At 36.5% G+C, this 20238-nt stretch overlaps 1 long non-coding RNA gene across 1 annotated transcript in view; it reads right to left on the bottom strand.

The window, feature by feature from the left end:
* Positions 1–216: 216 nt before the first annotated feature.
* Positions 217–20238, bottom strand: part of LOC132907129 (uncharacterized) — a 110619-nt gene continuing 90597 nt past the window's right edge. The window contains exon 3 of the long non-coding RNA XR_009658121.1: positions 217–1023. This is a non-coding gene — a long non-coding RNA (uncharacterized LOC132907129). The remainder of the gene's footprint in view (positions 1024–20238) is intronic.

Below are 20238 nucleotides of genomic sequence, written 5' to 3' on the forward strand. Positions count from 1 at the left end.
TGTTTTTGCAACGTTTTCCTTTTAACTCTAATCATTGTTTCTAATCATGGATTAAAGATTAGAACCGAAGATTGGATCTTACAGAAATACGTGATTTATTATTTAGAAGATGTTTAACGAGCCTAAGTAAAAATTATTATAAGAAGGAATACAAAATTGCAACGGAATACCCCATTTTTTATAAATAAGATGTATTGTAAATAATATCCGTAAGATCAGACGTAACTCTATCGTATAATTTCGTTCTATGAAAATATACGACCGAGAGATATATTTATTAATTGGTATTGTTCGTCATGACTTACGATCGCGATATATCATCTAGTTTTGACTCGTTGAATACAAAGCATTTACAATCCTTTCAGCGCTAACTAACTTGCATATGCATAATCAACAATATCTTCGTAACTTGCTAACTAAAATTTATAGCCCGTATACACGCAAGTTCATTGACACATTGTACAAACGAAGCCATCTGCAGTCGATTTCAAGATAGAACGATCATTGTTTCTGACGACTCGAATACCGATCACCGTTTACCCCACGCTCACGTTAGACAGGTAGTATCGCGTTCTTTTGTATCACGTCGCAGCTGCTCGACCTGTGTAGTTGAGAGAATATGTTATGGTTTGATGTACGCTGTCTTGCATGAATTTGTCATGGGAGAAATGTGGAGTCCGCATGTGGAGTAAGCTTGTGGTTGGCAACCTGTCGGAACCTGTGCGGATTTAATACTACAACCAGTCGTGTAGTATAAAAGATATTATATTGGCGACGCTCCCACAGTTATTATTCTTCGTAACAACCGCTCTGCTCTAGGCGAATACAACGTCGAACGCTCCTTTCGTTCAACAAACGATCTTTCTCTTTTTCTTGTTTATCGTTTCTGCAATTTAATCGGTTCCTCCTTATCGCCAAACATCAATCGGCAAATTCGTAAATAAATCTGAGAGATTCACGCTTCCTGGTTTTTATACGTAATCCCGTAACAACTTCCTTTCGGCACGTTCGTTTCCAAGGCAACTGAAACAATCATATTCCTGTTATTACGCGTTACGATGCGATTGCCTCGTTTTTAAATCAGGCTTACATAATAGCGAGGAACTGATTGAAAAAATAACGGGGAAAAACTGACTCGATAATATTCCAAGTCAACATTGTCGCTTAGAGATTCGTTCGTGTTAGTCAAGTTACCTCAAATCAAGCAACTAGAATGGCTAAAATAGCGAATGCCTGAAATCGACGTATGCGATATTCGCAAACGTCAAATTATAAATAATATTATATTATCTAGCAATTGTTGTTCCTTTCAACTCAACGAGTAATTGAAAGAATGTGTAAAATAAAGTACACCTAGAATAGATTCGTTTATAGGACCAATAAGAGCAGTAAGAGTATGCATAATTGAAAGTGTCGCAATTTTACCTAAAACTTAAAGGGGTACGTATAAAGTTATTTCAGTACAAAAACTTGAGAATACATTCGAACATCTTTCGTCTCAAAGAATTCAATTCTTTTGCATTTATTATTGATTTCACAGAATCCGCTTTCTCTTTCAGTTCTGTCCTAAGGAACAATGTAATTAGCGAGCATGTGGCAACGTGTCTTCTACTCGAGGTACTTATTAACTTAAGACTTAAGAGAAGTTTCACGTTGGCCATGCCCGAGAAGGCTGCTTCTAACGTTTGTAGCCCTTGACACACAATGTTGTGCAATTCGAAGCTGCACGGAAACCAGCGGCTGATAGTGTCTTGACGTTACGTCACCTTCAGCAGTAAAGGGTTAAATTTATGACAGGTTTCGACGAACCGAGATTATTGATTATGGATTTCCCTTTCTATCAAAGTTTTCATTATCGTCTGCAAATGATTCAAGCAAAGAATAACAAAAGGATAACAATCTCCATTCGTAAACATGTTAAAACTTTAATTTAATCGCATCCGCACACCCTTTATCGTAATTATTCATAGAATTCACGAAAACAACTTGTTGAACCTTATTTAACCATGAACTCGGCTATCAATATAGGTAAACTCTGTGTATTCTTTGAGAACTATTTATTAAAAGACTTTATACGGGAACAATATACTGTAAACATTTTCCTCAACTCGCGTCTTCTAATTCTATCTAATCTCTTGAGAGTTGGGCTCAAAATATACCTTATACGATCTTGATAAAAATCAGATCGTATGTAATATCGGACTGTAATAAAATTCACGTCGATTTTTATACATTTAAAGTAACAATTAAATATATTGTATTACGTATACTGTGACATCTGATTGAAATTATTTATTACGAAAATGAACAAATACTATATCCATACATGTTACGATATTTATACTATTGCATGGACTACGTTATTCATTTTTATATTATTTTAACAAATTTTGGTTGAAAATTTTCAAATTCCAGTTACTCTATTCAAATCTATCGATTGGGTGCTAGAATCGCGTGCGACGCTACTGGACGAGTCCGTATAGGGGGCCGCGCCCGCCCGATTCTCGTTGCCATAATGTTGCATATATTACAGAAATTACGTCGTTTTGTTTGCAGAAAGCTTGATCGTAGTTGTCCACGACGTTAATCGAAGCTACTCAACAAGTTTGAGTATCTGTCGTGATGTACTTCGAGAGATTTTTGGCGTGGAATAGCGGCTTTGCGGACTACTTCTCGTCGCGTAATATTGAGCGCTGCGGCATAGACGCCTTAGTAACAGATTCGAGCAGCTCGCGAGTAAACATTCTCAAATACGTCCAAACTCCTGTTCGAGTAAGTTGCGGTAGGTTGTGAAAATTCTTCCTATTTATTTTACTAATAATGTTCTAGTAACACCATTTTGATTCCATTCTATTTTATTCTATGTTATGTTCTATTTAGAATTTCACTAGCTATTTATATATATATATATATACATGTATATAGCTAGCTATATATTATGTGTGCTTTTGACAAACTTTACCTAAGCATCGTGTCGTTAAGTATTACCTTACTGTTCTGTGTAGAATTCAATAATCTTTTTCAGTTCTTTTCCAGTCTTATAATTGATCAGCTTTCTTTCTATTGAAGCGTCGCTGGTTAGGTTTACTTAGATATTGTAATTTTCAACAGCTAAACTGATTAATATTTTTTATCAAAAACAAAAATACCAAAATAACGAGGTAAAAAATGCCATATCTCGGATTCTGCTACTAAATTTTATAGACATCGAAGGGGACTCAGTACGTCGAAAAATTTTTTCGTTATTGACTGGATGCTTAACTTGTTCGTATTTCACGCGAGTTATTTATGCATATAGTTATTACCGGGCAAAAAAGCATACTATCTGTGTTTCGTTACGAGAGCTTGGGTAAGAAAAAAAGGGGAGGGAAGCAAAGACCGATAAGCAGTTGGGAGTTAGATAACAAATTTAGAGATTTCTATCTCGATTCGTTCGCCAGATCGCATTCTCCAGTCTTTTTTTCCTCATCATATAACACCGCAAAAGCTCACTTTTGTTCGGATGATATTCGTAGATGTTTTGAAAAAACAAAGGAAGCGGTTCGAAATATGATGTCGCGATAGCGATGATGAAAATTTGTAAATATTGACGCGTAGCCGAAGTGGTCAAACGTTGGTTCGTATTTCGAATTCCGTGGTCGAGACGTAGTTCTTAAAGCAGCACTTTGTTTAGACTGGAAACGTCAATAAGGACGCGGCAGAGAGTCAGATCATCCTTGACAGTTCACACTCGACTGGTTCGTACGGAAGCAACGTAGTATTCGGCCTCTAAAGTCGCTGTGAAACTCGATAACTTTGAAAATCGATCCAGTTTCAGAGGTTGCGAAATCATCCGCCCTGCAGAACCAATGAACAGCTAATCTCGCAGAAATCTGACTTTTGCGTCAAATCGACTTACAAATTCGTTTGCGCGAACAAATTCGTGTCGAGAACACTCGTTGGCTCGATTTTGTTTTTTTGTTAATACAGCGTGATGTCAGAAATTTGTTTAGAATTTATTGTTCGTTAGGTTATCTATTATTTGAATAGAAATTTCTTTATAATAATTTAGTACCTTTAATAATTTGTTCAACTCTTTAGTACGTCTGATGATTCATATATAATTCTTAAATATTAACAATATATCATTATATATTATTTACATTACATTAATTTATTTATATTATTTAATATTATACATAATATTATTCTGGAGAAATTGAACAACATCATCCGCATTATAAGAAAAATGATGATTCAAAACAACAAAAATTGTGTACTGAATGATAAATATTTTTCTAACGGAAAACTGAATAGAATATTTTCGGCAAATAGTTAGGTGAAGGCAAACAATATTTAATAGACCCTAATTGACACAAACGAATGGCACAAACCGTTGGGTCACTTTCCAATGGTCCTCGGGTTTTGAAAATCACCAGGATATCAATGTGGAATTTCACACGGCAGTTTACAGTGAATGTTCTACACAATAGCTTCAAATATTTCAAGAAAAACTATAGGCAACAGGTACTGTCGTCGTGATATTTGCCATTCGACCATGTTTTTCATTCATCTCCAGTGTAAACAGCCGCAAACGTTTTTTTCAGTTTTTGCCGAGAAGTATACACAAAACGTACATACTTTCTTCATCTTCGTAAATCCTTGTTTCCATATGGATGTTTAATAATAACATTTCTAGGAATCTGGTCAACTTTGACAACAATATGTTCAAACTTTTTTTCGCTACCTTAAAGGTATCACGATACGATAAGTAAAAAGGATAAAAAAATCTGTACAAACACTACTCTCGCTTAACCTAGCAGCAAAAACGAAAAAGGAAAAAAAGATTCCCTTTATATCTGGCATCCTTTCAACTTTTCAATTACTCTCAAAAAACAAATTCGTCCTATCGCTTTTGGCTGTTCCATTGGTACGATTTCGCGTCGGAGAGCGATCTGAAAACACAATCAAAGATCTCCAGCTCCGGTATGACGGTGTCGCTGATCGATCAATAATTCTGCCAGTTGACTGATAACTGCGAACGGTCAATAGAGGATCGATCTTTTGACCATTCGAAAGGATACTGAAAGAGCCTTACCATGCCGAAAAAGCTCTTGGGGGTCGACTCTCTCTTTCCAGGTAACTATCTATCTATGAATCTCGCAATGGCGTAGGCAAAGAGAGAGGCTTCGAGGGGGCAAACTGATGGATTATTCGGAACGCGTATTTGACAGTACCGTAACGACATTCCACAAGTTTCCTTCCTTTTGCCCTGTGCGAAGTATATACCAGCAGAAAAGTTCGATGTTTCCCGATTCCAATTTACGAGACGAATCGTTTTAACTGTGTTAATTGGGATTAACCGACGGATACATCTCGCGCTAGGTGATATTTCGCAGATACGACGAATCTCCGCTTTTTTCCAAGATTATAAGCGTTTAGCTTCTGAAAGTATCATAGAATCTGATTTTCTTTTACACGGTCGATCGTGACGAAAGGATTTGCGCAATTTCACTTGTGTCTGTTTGTGACGTTGTTTGAGAAGGGCGTGGGTCGAAGAAAGATTTGATGGTTGGATGCAGTTTTGCGTGAAAATGTGTGTAGGTGTTAAAATACTTCTCACTACGATATTGGAACGAATTGTTAGGCGATATGACGCCAAAGAGAACTTATTGATTAATAAATGTCGAGCGATAGTAGGAGTGAAACGCCGAAGGAAAAATCGTCTTATGTCTCGTTAAATCGTTGTACGCGTTGATAGGTTTTTTGCATACCGTCTTGTACGATTCTGTAATCAATTCGCAGCTGTGTGATAATCCGTCAATTATGAAACTAGTATAGTCTCGTACCGATTGAATCATCGTACAAAGAATTCTCCTTAAAACGAAGATTTAAATGCTGTCCTCTTAACATCCACATTTCATCTTTTACTGTGAATTTAGTATATTCACTCTTCGAGGAACTTTGCGGAAAACATTTGCATATCTGTAGATACAGTCACATCGAGAAAAAAAATCGTGAGATTCAAAATTAAAATGCTCCATGGTCGATCGAAAGACGTCCATTACCGAAACTCTGGCAGCCCTATCCAAAACCGTTTCTTGTCTGCCTATTCGTATGGTTGTTAACTGGTCTGCTCGTCGATCGATAGTATCAATTCCACGAGCTCGAAATCGAAGTACCATCCGTGTAGGGAACGTTTCCGATTCCTTTCATTCATTAAACCACGCTACGAGTGCACTGACTGACAGCAATAAGTAGTATCGTAGTATCCTCGGCCACGGCGGACGGAAGATAGTGAAAGGTTGAGGTAGATGAGAAGGAGGTATCGTGAGTATAGTGGGAGGCTGAGCTGGTTGACCGCATGCGCGTCTCCACACCCTTCTCTGTCTCTCTTTTTCATTATACCTATCTCGGTGTTTCTTCGCCGATACCACCTTCTCTCTTCGCTTTTTCCACTGGCGGCCTCTTTCTCCTCTCCTTCCTTCGCACCTCTTCTCCTTTCCGCCATCTCGTGTGAATAACCGACTGGCAGATGACCGCGCGCAAGCAAGGTCAACCGGCGTCTGCCTCCACCCAGAAGGTGAGATTTGCCAGTGGTGACGTCATCGGATACGTCGATCCTTCGAGCGTGGATCTTATGCGAATTTGTGCAATCGCGTAACCTTTGATTCACCGTCTGGCCCCTCCACGATCGACGGAAGCCGCCGTAGCCGCGGAATGCATGCGAACTAACGCTTACCCTTCGTTCCGGCTGACTTGCAACGCGCGTAGGCGATCGTCCTGAGATTTCTTTTATTTTTGGTTCGATCGTGTAACGTTCTGTATTTTGAAGATTTTCTGGTCCATAGACCACGGAAGGTTATGCAATTTTCCATCGTTGTCGATGCAAGTAAACAAATGGAACGTAAATAGAGAACACGCTAAGTGTCCTAGTTAGCGATTTACTGTGCATATTTTCTACATTTTTGCATATAATATATTTATAAAAGATGTCTATCGTAGAGATTTATTTTATTTCTTTTAAGTGGTAGTAGTCCTTTTACTATTTCGAGTGGTTTAAGATTCGTATCTCGAAGAAAAGCGTTTTATATTTATCAGGGATATCCTGTAATGTTATATAAGTGCTATCACGATTACGACGAATTCACGATGGAAATGTTAAGTAAAAGAAAGTTTAACTTCAAGAGGTGATTGAAATTTCAAGGCAGGTTCTACGCGAAAATTAACGCCATACCATTTGGTCACGACGAAACTCCGTTGGTATATCTAAAGTATATACATATATACTTTCCTTGGGTCGCATGTTAATTGTTAGCGCCGAGGCAGCAGGAGGAATACGCTTCCTTCCCGTTCGAGTGGCTTTTCAATTGTTCCGCTAACGAGCAGCCAAAATACGCCGGGACCACCCTTAACTCGTGTAAATGCTCTGCCTGTGAGGAATGAATTCCACATCTCTTGACGAAGCTTTTAACTAATCTTTTCTATAGATGCTTCTTTACTTACTGCGAAAATTATACCCGAATTTAATTTCATCCCGCGAATAATATCGTAAAATTATATCGTACATCTGTTTAATTAAATATTTCATTCCGGAATTTCCATGAATTCCTCGCTTTGAATGATAGAACATTTAGAAGAATAAATTGATAGTACCATTAACTCGTACGGAGGATTCGTTTGATTCATTTAAACATAAATGTAGAGTATCTGCAAAGAGAAGGCTAATACGAAAGTGGAACTTAATCTTGTTAGATCATTAATTATTTTTATTAACAGTAGGTTTCGATCTGTTTTTGCAAAAGTCAAAAATTCATATAGTATCGATATCTCTTTAATAAAAATTCTTCGTACTACACGTGTCGATGCCTTCTTTTGAAAACTTTGTTTTTTCATTTCACTAACATAGGATAATATAAATAATATAAAATAAAGATTGCGTCAACTAACCGCCAATAAAAAGCAATTACATACCTACATCGTACAAAATAAGTCGAAGAATGCTATCCTAAGCTAATTACGACTATAAATTCTATACGTTTCACCCTATGAAAGCATAGTACGTGGTAGTCTACCCCAAATGTTAAGAACAGCTTTAAAAATACTTAACTAAATCATGACATCATTATGGCTTTATCAGCGGGGTGTTTAGTTACGAAGATCCGTACTTGAAAGATCGAGAATATTTTTCGGTAACTTAATGGTTCTTGAAAATATTTCTTCGAACTAACGGTACTAGGTACTAAGAATTATCCGCAATAAATCCTTTTACTGCTTGGAGATTAAGTGGTGGTAGGCATTGGTATTGCCTACAGAGAAGCAGCCGTTGCATTCAAGTTTATACTCTGTTAATGCGTATCTAATACAATGTCTAATGTGTAATATTTGGTTAAATCATTGCAGAATAATACCGAGCTATAACATTTTCTTTGCTCATAATAATAATCTATTAAAATTGAGAGGTCAGGATATTTGTGCTTCGAATCCAGGCTTATCCTTCCATTTTTACATTTTGAATTTTATGGCTGAAGTGATGGGGCAATAAATCATCATAAACGATATGCTTCCGTATTATTAGATTACTTGACGAACATAAGTTTTATTTATTGAATGCTATAAGCAATTTATTTATGTTTTGTAAACGACAAATTTTGTAGGAAATTTCTTTATCTGATGTATTTAAAAAAGAAAAAAAAAATAATCTTATATATCTCTGTTTTCTGAAAGATATATCGTAATGTTTTAGAATTTACTTGTTTCTTAATTTGGTGAAGTTAAAATTAAAGAGGATGAAAAAATTACAAAATTTTTGAGGGATCATAGATATACAAGATCTTATGAAAAAAATATGTAAAAGCAATATCAGTTGAAAATTAATATTTTCTAAGATATATACGAATAAACATCGAAGTCTATTAAAGTTTATTAAAATAACCAATTTGAAATTAACGAATTAGCAGAAGTTAATGAGATTAAGGTAACTGAAGACATTTTTTGCATAATTGAATAACAAACCAATAGCCTTCTTGCATGGATAATACGAAATTGGCAGAAATGGTAAACACGAAATCAAGGCGGGCTACAAGACACTAAAATCTTTTTTTTACGAAATCGAATTTTTTGCTCGTCCTCAGATGTCGAATATAATGCGGATGATTGATCTTGGTGATTTGCAATATTGCGAGGGATCGAGATGGGTATCAGCAACAAAGTATTTTGCCATTAAGAGCATCAAAAAGAAAAACAGTTAAAGGCGGGGCGTAACGAAGGAAAAGGATCGACACGTTCAGTATGAAATCCTTTATGAAAAGAATAAAGCCGTGTCATGGGGAATAATTTTTTCCTCAACAGGTGATTGATGTTACAATAACCTGATTTTCGAACTACGTATTAACACGTGTTATATATATATATATGGTTACAATGTTCAGCCATTTTTTTGCACATAGTAGTTGTGCCACATTTTTCATCATATCCGTACGATTCTTGGAGGTCTCATACTTTCACTTCTTTCTGTTTATGAAATATTTTGTATCCGGTGCGTTGTATTTCGATTGTATTGTATAACAATATAAAAATTTTTTCTATGTGAATAAATACCCTGTATAGGCCTACAATTATATTTAAAAATTCTCATTTTTAAATATAAATTGTATAAAGTATTTTTAAATACGTTACTTATTTTCCTCTGAACTTCTGTTGTTTGCTGAAAAAAGTTTGCCGAACAAACATATGTTTACATTTTTCATTTACTTTCAGGAATTTGTATGCCAAATATTCGCAGAAAAGATGCTCGAGAATGTAAGAATTCAAACAAACTTTTTGTGCACTGTTTGTTTGTTCTCGTAGACACGCCCATGGCAGTTTAAAAAATTCATGTGCCTTGGAATTCCTCGAAAAGAAGAAATCACTGTCGATCATGACGCTTATCTTCGTGATACGACAACTCCTTATCCAAAAACAAAGTTTCAAGGCAATTTTCATTTAATTTCGTTAACTTAACGTTTAATTTAACTTCTTTCGTATCTATAATATTGTATTTCATAAATATGAGAAAAATATTTTAATCTAACGTTAAACTGAATTTGCATTGGAGATAGGTTACCTTACCTTACCTTACCTTACTCAAGATGTAACGTTTACTTAGTGTGGAATAGTATTTGTGGAAACTGTTTACGCGAATCGGTGCAAGTTGTATCAGGAAAAGGGACTCGAGTGATAAAGTAACGGTCGAGCTTTAATCTCGATACGAGAGTATTAGTATCGGACTTTAATGGTTAGCGCGATAACAACGCTAACGTCTTCTATTTAAACTTTAAAATCGAGTAAGAACTGTTCTTAACTGGGAATCGATCATTCGTATCTTTCGGTAACTGTCGATTTATTTAATAAGTTATACAAGTATCTATGTTTGATCTAGATGCAGACGAACATTTGTCTCGTTTGGCGCCACTGATAGATTTATGTATTTTTATTTCGAATCTAATCGTATTAAAAACGACGACACACTACCTGTTCGCTCGAACCCTATCTTTCTGCGAAATTATATCACAGCGACAATCTTTTAAAATTGAAATCCTCTGTCACACTGCGAATCGAAAAATCAGATTATCTAATACCTGCGATTACTTCGATACAAATAAATAACACATAGAATACTTTAAATGTGAAACGCGATTACTTCAAAAGTTGTGAACCATATATACGTGGGAATAATTGAAATGCTGCACGGTACAAACGAAACGGAAAAAATACCTTAAAAATTGATAAAAATGTAGATGTAGCGTTAAAAAATCTTTCACAGCTTTCCCCAAAAGATCTTAGTATACAAACAAAACCATACATCCTATATATAATTTCACAAGATAAGCTATGGATAACAACCACCTCAAGAAGCAAAGGGGCGTAGCCAACGAGAAACAGTTTTCAAGCCGAACGCTTCACTTCGGAAGATATTTACTTCGCGATAGTCAAACGCCACGGGATCGAGAGAGCGTAATCGAAGCGAAGGCTTTGAGACAAGCTGGCGCAGAAAAGTTTTTTCCGAAACTCGTCCCTGGACTTGCTCTGGGAAGAGAACTGGCCACACTGGAGCGTTCGCGCGCTTAAACCAAGCCCAGAAGACGCGAGCAGAATGCCGGGGATGTCGCGCTTCTACGCGAGCGGTGGCTTCATCGTCGATACCATGTAGGTTCGACAAGTGTTCTCACTTAAGAGCTCAGCCCAGGAAAAAAAAAGAAAAAAAATAGCAAAGGGAAAGAAAAACGAAAGAAAGGCACGTCGGCATGGGTCACCTTAAAAGTATCGAGCTACGCCCCAAGGTGTCACTTTAGAACACGCCAGCCATTTGAGCTTAACGAGAGGGTCAAAACGGACAGGGACAACCGAAGCATAAAAGACAACATAGTTGGAAGTGATTTTTCTTCTTTTTCTTTTTTCTTTTTCTTTTTCCCAAACTTTTCACATGCAGAGTCGTAAATTGTGAAATAAGCGTTTCTTGGTTCATCGTGGATCGGCAACGCTCCGTTCTTCCTCTATGTCGTTCCTACAGTATCTTGGAATCAGATGGTTTTTGGACCTGACCGTAAAGCTGCCGTTCAAGGCAATACCCAAGGAATACTGAGAAGAAGGGTTCCCGAATTTCACAACGACCTGGCTCCGGAAAAGACGTTCACGGACGAACCGAAGAGTAATGGCCCTTCTATGGCGAATAAGTGCCGCTTTTGGATAGAACCCAGCGCGACAAGATTGTATGTAAAAGTCTGGAATCAGGTATTGGCGGCGCTTTTTCGTTTTCGTAACGATAGTCGATAATTAACCTTTCTCGTGATATCGATTTATTTATTGGGCCGATGTAATACGATCGATTTTAGGGTGTTATGGATGAACTTGGGACGGTATGGGTTCGATGAAATTTTGGATTTCGTAGAGATTTGGGTGATTAGTTAACAGGTATGGGTGGAAACTTAAATTTCGAAATGTGGTATATCGAATTGGGTCAGTTATAAGTCGGAGATGAGAGATTGTTTTTATTTTTTTAAACTGTTTATTAATATTTAATTTTTATCTCTTTAGACTATTATTTTCAAGTTATCTATAAATCATTGTAATATCATTGCTATTTAATTCTGATCGACGTGGAATTATCTATTGACGCACCGTATTGACTCTATACAGATATACTATCATAAGTATAGTAATTTCGAAATTGCTATGATGCATTAATAAAACTCTCAAGATAGAGTAGAACAATTTATACGGTGTGTGATCGTGTACGTATCTTAAAGAAACGGATCCCACTTTCTAACCTTTCTTACTAAACTAAAGCTCTTCTTCTCTTCTTTTTCTTTTTCTTCTTTTTTTATTTGGGAGTATTTTACAATCAATTCTCAGTGAGAATCTCTTCTTCCCTGAATATCTTAGTTCTCATAAACTTATTCATATCACAGACATACACGGTATTTGATTGATCGATACCCTACAACAATCTTACGATAGCTAATCACTTATCAATTACTTAATTGATAATCGACAGTACGAATTACGTGAGACGATGTAGATATTAATAAAACGATTAGGATTACGTCTGTTCTGTTGGCGCGAAATAATTTTGTATGAAATTACGTCTCGTTTGTTGTATCGAATGACATGTTGCAAGAAACAGGGTTGCAAAATTCCATGATGAATTGGCCCGGTGAAAAGGGATCTCGTAATCGCAATCCCAGAGATACCTTTCTCCGTTTTTCTCCACTATTTACCTTGGCCGCTTTCTATCGGTAGACACCAGGTAATACGCGATACGTGGTAGGCCAAGCAGCCGACGATAAGGTAATTAAACATTCCGAAAGAATTTCGTGGGTTCTCGACACTCATCCGAGCTCGCTAGTCAAGGTTCCCAGTGAACATTGTAGATTACTTTACTAGAGATTCGTTCACGCTCGTAGAACAATAAATCCGTGAAGTCTGCAAACGATTGATAACGTTATATATAGAACAATGGCTACCTCGAGTTCAATTTTCAGATCTTGTTAACTTTCTTGTTATCATTTTTTTATCGTTATTTCATCTTTTTCTCTTGTTTGTTAAGAGTACTAATTTATTATTTACGTGTACAAATGGATACAAATGAATTTTGAATTGAATTACAAATGGGACAATTAATGGAACAATGTAAATCGAGGACTTTAATTACCGGAGATCATTATCTTGGTATAATCAATAATCAAAGAAATTCGAATACACAAATACACAGAGAATATTTAGGTAATTACGAAGCAAGATGCTAGAGATTAATCGATCGATATAAAATACTTTCTGCATATTCGACAATTTTAGATTACAATTTTAATTTACTTTGAGAGATGTTCCAGAATGTAAACTCGTAACACATATAGCTAATCAAACAGCATATGATGTGACGTTTGACAGGAATTTCGTTAAACGTTATTTGAATAGCCTAATCGATCAGTAATATCGGTACGTGGTGCAAAGCATACGATCAGATATCATAAAACTAATTCAAGGACGACAATTCATTCAATTAAGTTCAATATTAATCTTTACTTCTTTCAGTATCGTCAATTGTATCCGTGATAATTTCAGATGAAATTCCTTAACAAGAGAGTCTTCAAAGTTAATACCTAAATCTTCTTATCGCTACGAATACATATGATTCACAAATCACGTTCCACGTTGACGAGTTTCTTCGTTACTTTGTCGCAAAGTGGAAATTTTTCCTTACACAATTAGACGATAAATCCGCGAAGAATATCACGTAAAAATGAATTATTTCAAGTACATGCGATCTTCCACCAATTATTAGTTTCGCAATAATGTAGAAACGAACGCTGGCTTCGATAAATCTATTAACTTCCATAGAGAAACAACGAGAAATAACATTTTATTCTAACTAAGACACTTATTTTGGATAACACTGTAAAATAAAACACCCTGTATAACAGCAATTGGCCCGATAATGACCGACACTAATAAAGCATCATTCACGCCGAATCAGATCAAAGGAACATCTCGTTCCTTCCGCTGCACTTGTGATATCGATTATGATCATCTCCATTTTATTTCCCTCTCTTTCTCTTCCTTCTCCACCCTTGCGACTAATAAGGATCTCTGGGAACCACTTATTTTATTACAGAATACGCTCAAACATGCTCACACACATCGTACACGTTCACACTAAGAAACGAGATGGTACCACTTTATTCTTCCGAAGCTGACCTTCGTTCTATTAAAGACTAAATTGCTTTAAAGCCCAGCGTGGGTAAGATTTCCTGGCATTTCGTCCACCGGCAATGCACAACCTATATGCTTTCTCCGGTTGTATAGGCTACTTTTTAGAGAAAGCAGATATACGACACCGCAAAAAAAGACCTAGTGTACCAGAATAGGGATGGTGGAGAGCGCAGCATCCTAAACTCGACGAGAAATTGTCGTTTTACGATGTTCCCATAAATATCGCGGAGAACCGTGGAGAATAAACATACCCAGTCCTGACATCATTTATTTCCCTCGAGCTGAGTGGTGGTAAAGTCTAAACGACTTTCATCCCGCTTTCCAGCTTTCTCGGAAGCACCCTGGTGTGACGGCTAGTCGAGAAAGTGCCTCCGCTAGTTTTTTGGCATCGAACCAGGTCCGATTTTACGTAACCGGCGCCATTCTGTCAATGCTCAATGTCTTGGATCTTTGACGATGCTTGTTGCACGATCGCCGAACGAAGTGCAATTAAGAGCTTGTTGCGTTTTTTTCATCCTTTTTTCTTTTCTTTTTCGAACGAGAAGATTACCAATTGTAAGAAAGCCATTTTACATTCAATATTGAGAATGATAATTTCATGCTTCTCGCGTTCATTAATTTCTTTGGTGAAAAACAATTTCTATCGATTAAGGGTGAGTTGATTAATTGGAGTCAGATTTTTTAATCAATTTATTAAAAATGTACAAGTATAAATGCGAAGGAAAACCTCGGCGGTTTATCTATCAACAAAAATCGAAAAATGGATAGAGTATAAAACATTCTGTGACGAATTCATCGCGCGGGAACGAGACCAAAAGAGAGAAAAGAAGTGGCGGATCGTGGAAAAGTTCAGAAGTTGCCAAGAGATAACGACCCATCGGCCACTATCTCGACCTGTTTTCTGATTCTTCCAATTAAGTAGACACAGGCTTTATTATCTTGCAGATGCATAATCTCGTGCCGCGGTGTCGCTCGCGCCTGTCTCGGCCAATCGTAAAGTCAGAATTGATTCGTATGATCCTGGATCGACGACGAGCCACGACACCACGAGTCGTTGCACAAGAGGCAACGTATAGTACGATCACGGGATCGGTCGTCGTCACGATAGGGTGGATGTGTAACCTCGACTGTTTGAAGATTTCGAATATAAAATTTAGAAAACGAAGTCAAAAAAGCAGGAGGTGGATGTGATGGATCGTCGAAACGAAAGTGGCGTTCGTTCGGTGTGATAATCGACGACCTTCTTGATTCGCGTAATCTTCAAAAAGCAATAATTTAAGCTACGAGTGTCTGGTGTACACTGAGATACATCGAATAATGATAACGCAGTGGGTAACCTAGTTTCGCGGACTAACTTCTAGCAGGTTCGAGTATTTCCATTTTGCTGTAGTAGTGGGGATGCCAGAGGTACATATCGTGCATTCGATGAAGTATTTTGGATTCTTAATTGCCGCTTTATCTAAAGTGCGCGATCTTACACTGAGTTGGATGATAGTGAAGTGATAGTGTATAACGTAATGAAATTATAGCTCGAGTGAGTTAAGACGACGTATGGTGCGACCGATCGGACATCCTGCTGCGATAGCGACGTGTGTCAGACGTCTGCCTATTGTTCAAGGAATATTTTATTTGTATCTCGATTATCCTGCGATTGAAACTTTTATTTTATCGTACAGAGAGAATCAAAGAAATATGAAATTTAATAATAATTTTTAATTTTTAAACTTACATAGGACTTGTTCAAAGATTGATACAAGACTCGATAAAAGGATACGTACGAATTCAGAATGTGATAAAATATTTGGAAAAGAGGAATAACGAGATCTCATATTGTTTTATTTAATGTTTCCTACGAATAAGGAACTTGCTACATGATTTTATGATATATGATATGTACCCTTTTTTACAGCCACGTGTACAGCATCTGCTCATCGAGATAAAACTTTTCTGTGTGTTTGTGAGTTCAGAATTAAAAATGATGGTAACGAATGTTACATTTTCCTGGTTCAAAAAGACGAATATTCTTCGAGAGACAAACATTCTACAAATATGAAATTTATAAAATATCGTTACAAGTATCACCTCTCTGCATTTTATCTTATACTAAATATTAGTACTTATAATACTTATAATAATAGTAATTATAATACTTAAATATTATTTTTACGTTGTAATTCATTTTTGAAACGATGACATATCTTCTGCTCAATCAACCATGTAGAAGACTCGTTTTTTAAAACTCTTCATAATGTACCTATTTCAATATGTTAATACATGTCTCGATATCATGTATAATTTTATCTGGCTGCGTAAAAGTCGAAATTATCAATTATCTGTTTCGATTATATGGCATCTCGAGGTTATCGATAAATTCGAGACCTTGACTTCAAGCGTAATCAGTAAGTTGCTAAAAAATTGACTCCAGATTTCTGAAGAGTACGATAATTGATCGTTTTGTCGAAATGTCAAACGCGATAATAATTGTCTACGATTAACAGTAGATAAAATTCGATAATAACCTTTTCCAATTTCTTTTTAAATTCTTCTACGAATAAGATTGCTGATTTTTTCGACGAATGGGAAACTAAATAAAAGTATGAATTTTTTATTATTTAATTTGTACTTTACAATTTGTCCAGCCGAATATTTGCTAAATTTCTCTAACTTAATTGCTAAATAACATGCGGATGGCTACCCCCAGCGGGATACCATCAGAAGTATGAATTGAAAACAATTTTTGAAGACTTCAATTTCATAATTCGTAAAACAAATTTACCTTATATATCTTTATATCGAAGTAATAGGAATATTTTTAAAAAATATTTTTACGTGATGATAAGATGCACGCGCTCAGATAACCGACTCCAATAGGATAACTACAGAAGGCTTAATTTTGATAAGTGTATCAAAAATCTTCAAGTTTCCTTCTTCCGTGAGCTGATAATTTTCAGCTAATTAGGTCGAACATTTATTTGGACATTTTTCAACCGAAGTAAAGAAGAAAAAAGAAATTTAGGAAAGGAATATACTTTAGACTGTCGATGACACAATTTGCCTACTGGAGGTAGTTAAAGTTTGCATAAAACAACGAAATGACCACCATCGACACGAATGGAAATCTGGAGAAGTTACTTAAAGGCACGGCCCTCGGAAGGACCGGTGGACAGAGGACTCGCCTATTTCTCAATTATCGAATCTGTCAGGTCTTTCCTTCTCTTTTATTGTTCGTCCAGTCAGGCAGTCCCCGATCGAAAGTCTAATTAGTTGCCAGGTCGCCTTGTTAAAATTTATACCTTAATTACCCGTTCGAACCGCGTCGTAGCCGCGAATGAAAATAAATGAACCCAACAGCGACCGCGATTCCAGTTGGTTTCGCTACTCCGAATAAGGACGCCGCGTCGGGAATTTCGTGTACAAAGGAATCCTTGCCTCTTTATTTCTCCGCTATTTTCCCTTTCTCTCTTCTCTGCTTCTACCTACCTGTGGCGGAATTTCGGCACAGAACAGAAAATCGGGGGATTACCTGGTTTAGAAGGTAGAACAGAGCAGCGTTAAACGGCCTCGTACTACTTTGATCAACGAATAAAGATGATAGACGCGAATAACATCGTAGAAGGGACCATTTATTAACCCTTTCACGTTCTGAACGTTCTTTAGCTGCCAGACTGGCATTCCTCGGGCAGATTTTTTTCTTCTTCTTATGAGAAATTTCTTACTTTCTCTTAAGAGATAGGAGGGCAGCATTAGCTCTGGAATTTTGATATTTAATTACAATTTTGCAAGGAGGGATAGATAGGAACGTATGCTTGATGAAATTGACAGCTAATTTAGACCAGCGTAGTTTTTACTATAGTAGAAGTTTTCGGATATTAGGAAAATCGAGAATATGTCCCGTTGCCTTGTGGTAATTTTTTCACTTGACAAGAAACGCGTTATCAATTTAAGACAAGTACCTACTATCTAATAAAATATCGTATTTAGTTTGTGTTATCATATCTTGAAACACCGCATTTCACAAAGATAAACTTAAGGACTTTTTCTTCAAATTAAGGACTTCAAATTTAGCGCAGAATTTGAAAGCGATGTAATCTTAATTCGTTCGAATTGATATTCAATCTAATGGAATTGGATTCTAAATACGAGTAAATTCTATTTATTAAATAGATTCGCACTATCCTTAGAAAATAGAAGTCTGAAAATAAGAAATCCAAGGAAATTTATAACTAAAAAGAGGCTCTATAATTACGTCTAAGTGTATAACATGTTTTTTATGGTCTTTAAATGCGATCGTTAGTTGCAATTATAGTATTTAGTGTAGAATAATAAACTAAATTGTAAATGAAATCGCAAGCTATGAACGGTAATTGTTCATACATACAATTATATAATTCATACAATTATTTTGATGTAATGAAAACGTATAATATGTCGCATTTCAATGTTTGCCATAAAAAAAGGAACGTGTACAAACCAGAAGGAAATTAAAAGTTAGGATATAAGAGTTATCACGATGGAAGAATGCGGTGTACTGGAGAATTTAATGCATCAAATCGTACATTTACTCGCCATAAGCGAGAGTCAAGCGGTAAAAACTGTAAAAATTACAGGATACGTTAATTAGGTCGGAAGTAAATTAATAATAATGTCGGTTCCACCATGGTTTCACCATGTATTAAGGTTAATAGCGTGCTGACGCTTTTAATTTGATGCATGAACATTGTTGAATATAACTTGCGCAAAAATATTTTCTTACCATAAGAAAAAACAAAAAATTATGGTACCTATATAGGGAAAGATTATATCTTAATTTCATTTTAAATACTATGTGACTTATGCCTAATGTTGATTTAAAAGAATTTCAAGCAGTTCACAAGTTGATACATAACATGTACAAGTATGAACAAAATGTAGCTACCGTGAAATTGCAAATTATCTTGTTCGTTTTATTCACTTTTATCACCACCATTGTGTTATGGCAATTTTCTTGACAGCTTAAATTAGACATAAGAAAACAAAAACTTAATTACGATGGCGGGTTTGGCCTGTTTTAATTTTAATTTAACTCTTTCTCAGATGAATTCATATTTGATACACTATGTCTATAGAAACAAAGCAAAAACCTATAATCGTTAAATCCCAAATTAATCTCGTTGAAACTATTGAATGATTTTACACGCGTTTTTTAATTGACGTCGATTATATTTGTTTATTAATGGCTTGGAATCTCAAGTTGTAACGACAAAAAGAAGCAAAAATAGGGAGCACTTATACTAGGAAATTGTAAAAACAACACGATCTATGCTACCGTCAAGTGTAACTACGAGCGTAGTACGCATCATCCGAGATTATAGTAGACAGAAGTGAAACGAGACTCGATCGAAAGTGAGATTTATCAGCCAATCGAAGAGAACGCAACGAACATTCGGTTAGATTCTCTCTTTGTCCAGGAACAGGGGAAAGCTTAAAAAGGCTTTGGCTACGCGGTAATTAGGCGTCTTTATTAATTAGCCAATTAAGTTGGTAGCAATCTTGATCCCCGACGCATCCTGCCGCGCTTCGTTAAAGGTCGTGATGCGCGCCAGCGAAACCGAACGTAAGGACACGGTGGCTGGAAAAAACGAGGGTGAAGCTATACGAGCTGGAACTCGCGGAGAAGTTAATGTATAACGTTTACTATCAGCACCGGAATTCGCGGTGGTGCACACCCGCCGGAAGTGGCAGGTTTACAGAGAATCGGCGACGCATCGATTGAATATTAAAACTCGATCTACCATTAACCTTCTTTCCTTTTTTTCTCTCATCTGTTCTGCCATCGTTCGTCCTTCTTCGTTCCTCTTGTCACGTGCGCTGGCATCGCGATCGACGTTTGGGCCACGCGAAACATTTTTATTTATTTCCAACCATTAATTAACGGTCCAACCATCGGTCCAGGGTGGATCCGAGGGTCGATAAATTCACGTCAATGCGTTCTCGCGAATGCAATTTCGTCGGTAATAAGAATCGATACCG

Source organism: Bombus pascuorum, chromosome 5, assembly GCF_905332965.1.
Source record: "Bombus pascuorum chromosome 5, iyBomPasc1.1, whole genome shotgun sequence".
NCBI lineage: Eukaryota > Metazoa > Arthropoda > Insecta > Hymenoptera > Apidae > Bombus > Bombus pascuorum.